The 6,508-nt window shown below is 32.5% G+C and overlaps 1 long non-coding RNA gene across 1 annotated transcript; it reads right to left on the bottom strand.

The window, feature by feature from the left end:
- Positions 1 to 1,822: 1,822 nt before the first annotated feature.
- On the bottom strand, positions 1,823 to 6,101 carry LOC143222263 (uncharacterized). The gene is made up of 2 exons (XR_013012135.1): positions 5,965 to 6,101; positions 1,823 to 2,571 (listed from the first exon to the last, which is right to left on the bottom strand). It is a non-coding gene; the product is annotated as an uncharacterized LOC143222263 (long non-coding RNA).
- Positions 6,102 to 6,508: the final 407 nt, after the last annotated feature.

The raw sequence follows: 6,508 nt of genomic DNA, 5'->3' as shown, positions 1-6,508 counted from the left end.
TGATGTAGTTTGAGCTCATTAGACTAAACAATTTCAGCTTTTTCTCAGATTACAGTATTTAATTTATCTATTTAGAGATATTATCGAAACTGTCCCTCCAAACGATCTGTATGAAATTTACCAAACAGTAAATAAGCTAAATTATTAATCAGTTCTATTAGATAGCCTATCGTGTATGGAGTTGAATGTTGATGGAAACATCAGGAGTTTCTTGAAAATCGAGCCGCGAGCAAAATTCCTTATTTAACTTTCTTTTGTTCTTGTTCTGAGGACTTTGATGCCGGATAACAGGAGCTCTCTCACGGATGTTGAACTTTCAGTGGTTGATAAATATTTACATTTTCACATCACTCTGTGTTAAAAAAAGATGTGTGTTCTTCTTGACAAAGACAATAAAAAACATTTTTGCACTTCTAGAGTTGTACTGCTTTCGTCATAAAATAAACGTACAATATTTGACACTTTACACTGGTACTGAACGGTGCGTTTTCTGACAAAATTGTAGCCAACTTCAAAGAAAAGACAGGTGTTTAATTGCAGTTCTTTTAGTTCAACCAATTGCTAGAAATCACGTCAAAAATGAACCAATTCAAACAAAATACAACATCACAATTCGTGATGAGGAGAAACTCATTTGAAGTAAAAATGTATCTCAAGACGGTTGGTATCGGTATTAATACTTTTACCAAAATAAAGCAAAGAACAAATTTTCGACTTTTGCTCCTCCTGTTTTTATTGTTAACTTCACATAGGCCTAATAACTAGTAATTAATGCTTTTATTTACAAAATACTACAGACTTTTCAATTTAAACTAATTACTTTACGTATTTTGGGTATGGGCATTTCTATTTGTAGTTAACCCTAATGCTTCACTTACAGTTTATTCGACCAGGGTGATATTTTAGGAAATTGTTAACTTTCTATTAAAATTGCAGTCTTTAAGGTATAGTTTATAATAACACTATTCATTTTTTAGTAAATCGCATAGAAAGATTAAGCATTCATCAGCTAGTCCATCATGTTTGAAAAATAAAAAAACAAAAAGTGTCCTTCCTAAATAAACGTTGAACGTTTTTCAATGAGTTTCACCCCACTGTTAACGTCTCCAATTCAACCATTTTGATAAATAAAAAACAACACATAAACCCCAGGAATTCAAGTAATTATTCTAAAACATCACCTCTGTCGAATAATAGCAGTTTGGTCATATTTCTTTTTATAGAACAACATTAAAATATTTTGGTATAAAATCACGATTGTATGAAAAATATTTTCTTTTATCTTTCTACCACACAATTTCATACACTTCTTTCTATTTTATTGATCATAAATTAATGTAAGTGTTTCATATCTAACGTCACACAATATGTGAAACATTTACATTCTAAGAACTTCGTAAAACTAGGATGTATTCATAAATTTTACTGGGAATAAATACATAATGACTTTATGCTTTTAAAAAGAAACATATATGTAAGCATACGTGTTTGGATCAGTTGTAACTTTAATACCTGAATTGTGAGACATTCTCTCAATCTTATATCCCTCTTATAGCATACACCAGGTTTGACATGAATTTTGAGAAACATTTAGTTTACGTTAATTTATGAGTTTAACTTTATCATGTTAACACGTGATTTCTAAATACCTTACTCCAAGGTCCGAAGCTCCAGTTTTAGTTGTTTTTTTTTTCATGTAGGATGAATGAAGTAAAAATAGCGTTTCTTGAAGTTGTCTATATGGTTATACATTATAAAAGAATTCATGTTAATATCAATGTATATGATGTGTATCTTAGCTGTTTACAATTCACCAACAACATTTTTATTGGATAAAGTAAAGTTCTTCACAAAATAAATAGTAGACATTTATTACAGACACTGATCTGCGGCGAACAGTTTATCTGAATAACCTATTGATTTAGCAGAACGTGTGGTTCAATAGAGAATCAAATTCAAACCCTCGATCATATTCACGTTCAGTGCCTAACACCCACATAATTTCACTTTCATGAAAAATTGCATATTGTAATAGACAAATCCAACAATAGTTTAACACGAACAAACATCTTTGAATGTGGCACGTTCTCACACTTTAGAAGACAAACACCACTGCTTGTTTCATCTGAAAGTACAATGCAATCTTTTAGAATTTAATAAGCTACTTGTTTACTGAAATTGCCAAATTTAAAGTATTTTCATCTTTACGACACTTTTGAAATTAGTTTTTTATGAGCAACAATTTGTGCGAAGAGTTGTTGTGGATCTTGTTTTCTTGGAAGGGCTTCTGAACAAAAATATGAAAGCTGATTTTCAAAAACTGAAGGATATCCATGTTTTGAATCTGTAAGTGGAACTTTCAAAATGCTGTCTTGTAGCTCATTCTTCATAGATGATAAACTTTCTACTGAAACTTTTCTTTCACACCACACTATCAATTTCTGGATCAAAGTTATCATGGATGTTACGTCCCCATTGGTCTGTACGAGAAGATTTCTTTGTGAAAAGAGAATATCCTCGTGCACTCCTGGCTACAATATATATGTATATATAAAGCTCATAGCGACAAACCTGGTAAGAAATAGATATAAGAAACAAAAAGTAAAACACAAGAACTACACGCAATAGCTTTCTAAAAGTGAGCGCTAAAATTTAGTTGCAATCGGTGAGAAGTACTAACAGACTACTGTTTAGACAAAAATTATAACATTTATATTTTGTACGTTATTAGTAGAAGCTCACCTAACTCACATACCTAGTAGTAGGTCACACTATAATTAACGCAGTTTCGTTTTGACTTTACTTGCTGATTAAATATATTTTATTATAAATTATAACCTTTAGAGCAAGGAAGATAAGCGCCCAATTAAAAACAGTTCACACCTCCTACAACATTTAGATTGGGCAATAACGCCCAGCTTTGATGTTGTTAACCTATTCTCTCAAACCCTTTGTTATGAAGTAATATAACTTTTACAGTAGAAATTATTTCACATGATTCCCAAAAGAGAATCAACATCAAACAAGAACATCTAACAGAACTGCTACAACTAGCCATATTTATTTACTTTCAATACAGAGATTCTTACTTCCGTCAGTTACATAGATTTGACATCGGAAATCCATTACTTGGTACTTTAGCGATTATTTTCTTACATCACACAGAAAAACATGCCGTAGTCACTTACACACGGCCCGGCATGGCCCGGTGGGTTAAGGCCTTCAACTCGTAATCTGAGGGTCGCGGGTTCGAATCCCGTCTCACCAAACATGCTCGTCCTTTCAGTCGTGGGAGCGTTATAATGTGACTATCAATCCCACTATTCGTTGGTAAAAGAGTAGCCCAAGAGTTGGCGGTGGGTGGTGATGACTAGCTGCCTTCCTTCTAGTCTTACACTGCTAAATTAGGGACGGTTAGTGCAGATAGGTCTCGTGTAGCTTTGCGCGAAATTCAAAACAAAACAAAATACTGCTGTTCGTTTTTAAGCATTAGCTACAAGCATTAAAATATTAATGCATTTTTGAATTATTACAATATAGGTGTATGACATTTATTAACTCAGTAAGTTTATGCAGATTAGAAACATATATAAAGTTAGTGGATCAGCGTTAAACTTATGTACCTATAACGTGTGATAGACAGAGCAGAAGTATCTCAAAGTGTAGCTCTATGCGAAACAGTTATGTTTGTACTGACTTGCCTATTTATGACGATACTTAGTTGCAAAATGTATTTACAGTCAATAAGAATTACTTAGATATTACTGTTTAGTTAAAAATTCTAACACAATTTATATATTATACATTGGATTCCATACCCCGCGGTGGACGGAGTACAGATAGCCTCTTGTGTAGCTTTGTATTAAGCTAACAACTATTGATTGACCTTCCCTCCCAACCCCACAGTCTCTCAGATACAAGTATGAAGAATTATAGCGCTAAAAATCGAGTTTCTATAAACCTTGATGAGCACAACGCAGATAACCTATTGTGTATATTTGTGTTTAACAAACAAACTAATAATAGGCATAATGTCACCACAATAACAAAATACACTTCGAATATTTGTTTGTTAGTATAACAGAACTTTGAGAACTGAGTCATCTAACTAGAAACATAAATCTAGAAGAATACAGAAATCTCTGGTGGTAGTTTAAGATTGGCAGTTATCCAGTTACCTTGAAAACCTAATATTTGTAGGTTTGAGACACTAATTAAGGTTAGGAGATCACAAAAGTAACTACTCTTTTTCACAGAGAAGGAAAACTTTTTAATGCAAAAAAAGTTTAAAAAATATATGTAAGTTAATGAATTACTTTGTTTTTAAGATCGAAACCACACTTAATTAGCTGCTGTGTCCAACCAACGCCTAGGATTCGAACCTTCGAATTTAGCGTTGTAAGTCCGTAAAGTTACCTAAATTACTCTTACAAATCAATGGTTAGGGTTCTGGAATATCAGAGGAGGAGAAACATTCATCTACAAAAATCCATCTTTATATTTCTTAACTAATATACATCTTGAAAACAAATACTTCTTTTTTGCTTTCTACGTGGTTTTCTCTGTTATGACAAATTGCACGTGCTATGAATTAATCAGTTACATGTTTTTAAAGAACTAACAACGGAACCTATTTACGACGAAGATTGAAAACACTTCAACGTTCAGAACCTTCTGCACGTTGATAAGCAAGCTCAACTGGTTGAATATTGAGAGAATAAGCATTTATCTCAATTAGATAATTGACCAAAATGCATATTTTCCTTGGCACCAGCTTTGAAGTGGATTCTTGGACAAATTGTTTTATCCTCCAGTAGAACATTTTGCTTTATATGTCATGGAATAGCCACTGTACAAGTTCAACTTGTATTACCATCTTGAAAGCGTTATTTTAAGGGTCGCTTTTTGCTATCGAGAAGAAATTCTCCTTTAAAATTACTTTGTTATTTAAGGAACAATACCTCCTCACGTTGTAACTGAATCAGTTATTTCGTCAAACCACACCAATTCTAAGCATCTCATATAACAAGCTCAAATGACGCCCTCTCCTCAAAATATTGCATCACCAATTGTAAAATACGTTTTGCTTTTTTAAACTAAACCTTTAAATAAAGCGTCTCACAGCCGCTCGAATCTCAAGTAAATGTTAATGGATATTTCTGACTGTAAAGGTTAATTTATTGCAGGTCTACGACTATTTTGAAGATTGCGATCACTCTAAGCCTATACACAAAGAGCGTTGGAAGTGCGCTATTCTGTCGGATTTATATCCTCTGTGCGTTTACTGCGCGATCCTGGCATGTCGTTCTGATATCTTATTGTAGACTAAAGTATAGACGGTGGGAAATGACGGAGAAAGTACTACTAACCTTCCCCCTTCTTCCATAGTATATTCTAATCTCACATTTCACAGCTAACAGAAATAAGTAAATTTTGCGAAATCAAGCTTGACCAACAAAAAGGCAGAAAGGGGCAGTCGAGGCAGTCAACCGTCAGTAAATTATTTTGTGAGTCAAGTAAAATTAAGATCATTCATGAAATGAAGTCGTAACATATTTATAGAATAATTATAATTAAACACCATTTAGATTAACAACTTCTAACACATAGAAAAGCTGGTTCATTTTGGTAACACTACGTTACAACAATGGCTTTTATATCGTATCAACTAGCAACAAAAGTAAACCTAATATTGTTGTTAGTCAGTGTACTGAAAGTATAAAATGAAATGGATAAACAACAAAACTGAAAAAAATATTTGTTATATTCTTAATTTATAGTCTGTTAATTAAAGACGTTTGTTTTTGTTTTAAAAACTGGGGATATAACAGAAAAAACTTAGAAATTATATAAATTTAAAATTGAATTGATATTTTTACTTTCAGGATAAATTTTATGCTCTTGGCTCTAGAGTATGTGATCACACACTACTCTTTACTTTAGGGTTATTTTACCAACACTCACTACAGTTCAAAGGTTTCATGACACCCCTCTCACAGCAAACAGCTATCGAACTCTTCTATCTGAATAAATGCATTTTGGCATTTGTGACTCGCCTTACTTCGAGAAAACAAGCGTGATATGATGTGACGTTATACACAGTCGCTTTTATAAACAATAGGGACGATGTAAGAACCTGTACTGTCTTACAGTAAGGAAAATGTAGGAACCTGTACTGTGTTATATGTTATGATTTATCTCGGGCGAGTCTTCCATCTCGTATGTTAAGTACTACAAATAACATGAAATTTGAATTTAGAAGTTAATTGAATGTCGACATATATTAAATTTATCATATTTGCTAATAATTTGATACACTGTTTTATTTCTTAACACAAACATATCTTAATATAAAAATAATAATTCAGTTTATAATAACGGTTATTAAATAGCTATAACAAATATATATAGAAAAGTTTTACAAACCTACAAACGATATTCATTCTTCTATCTGATCTGGAACTCAATATTTTATTGACAGTTCACGATGAGCGAATTAGTTTCGAGG

The sequence above is a fragment of the Tachypleus tridentatus genome, chromosome 8, assembly GCF_004210375.1.
Source record: "Tachypleus tridentatus isolate NWPU-2018 chromosome 8, ASM421037v1, whole genome shotgun sequence".
NCBI classification, from domain to species: domain Eukaryota; kingdom Metazoa; phylum Arthropoda; class Merostomata; order Xiphosura; family Limulidae; genus Tachypleus; species Tachypleus tridentatus.
Note: the sequence above shows the minus strand (reverse complement) of the source record. Positions and strands in the feature narration are given on the sequence as shown.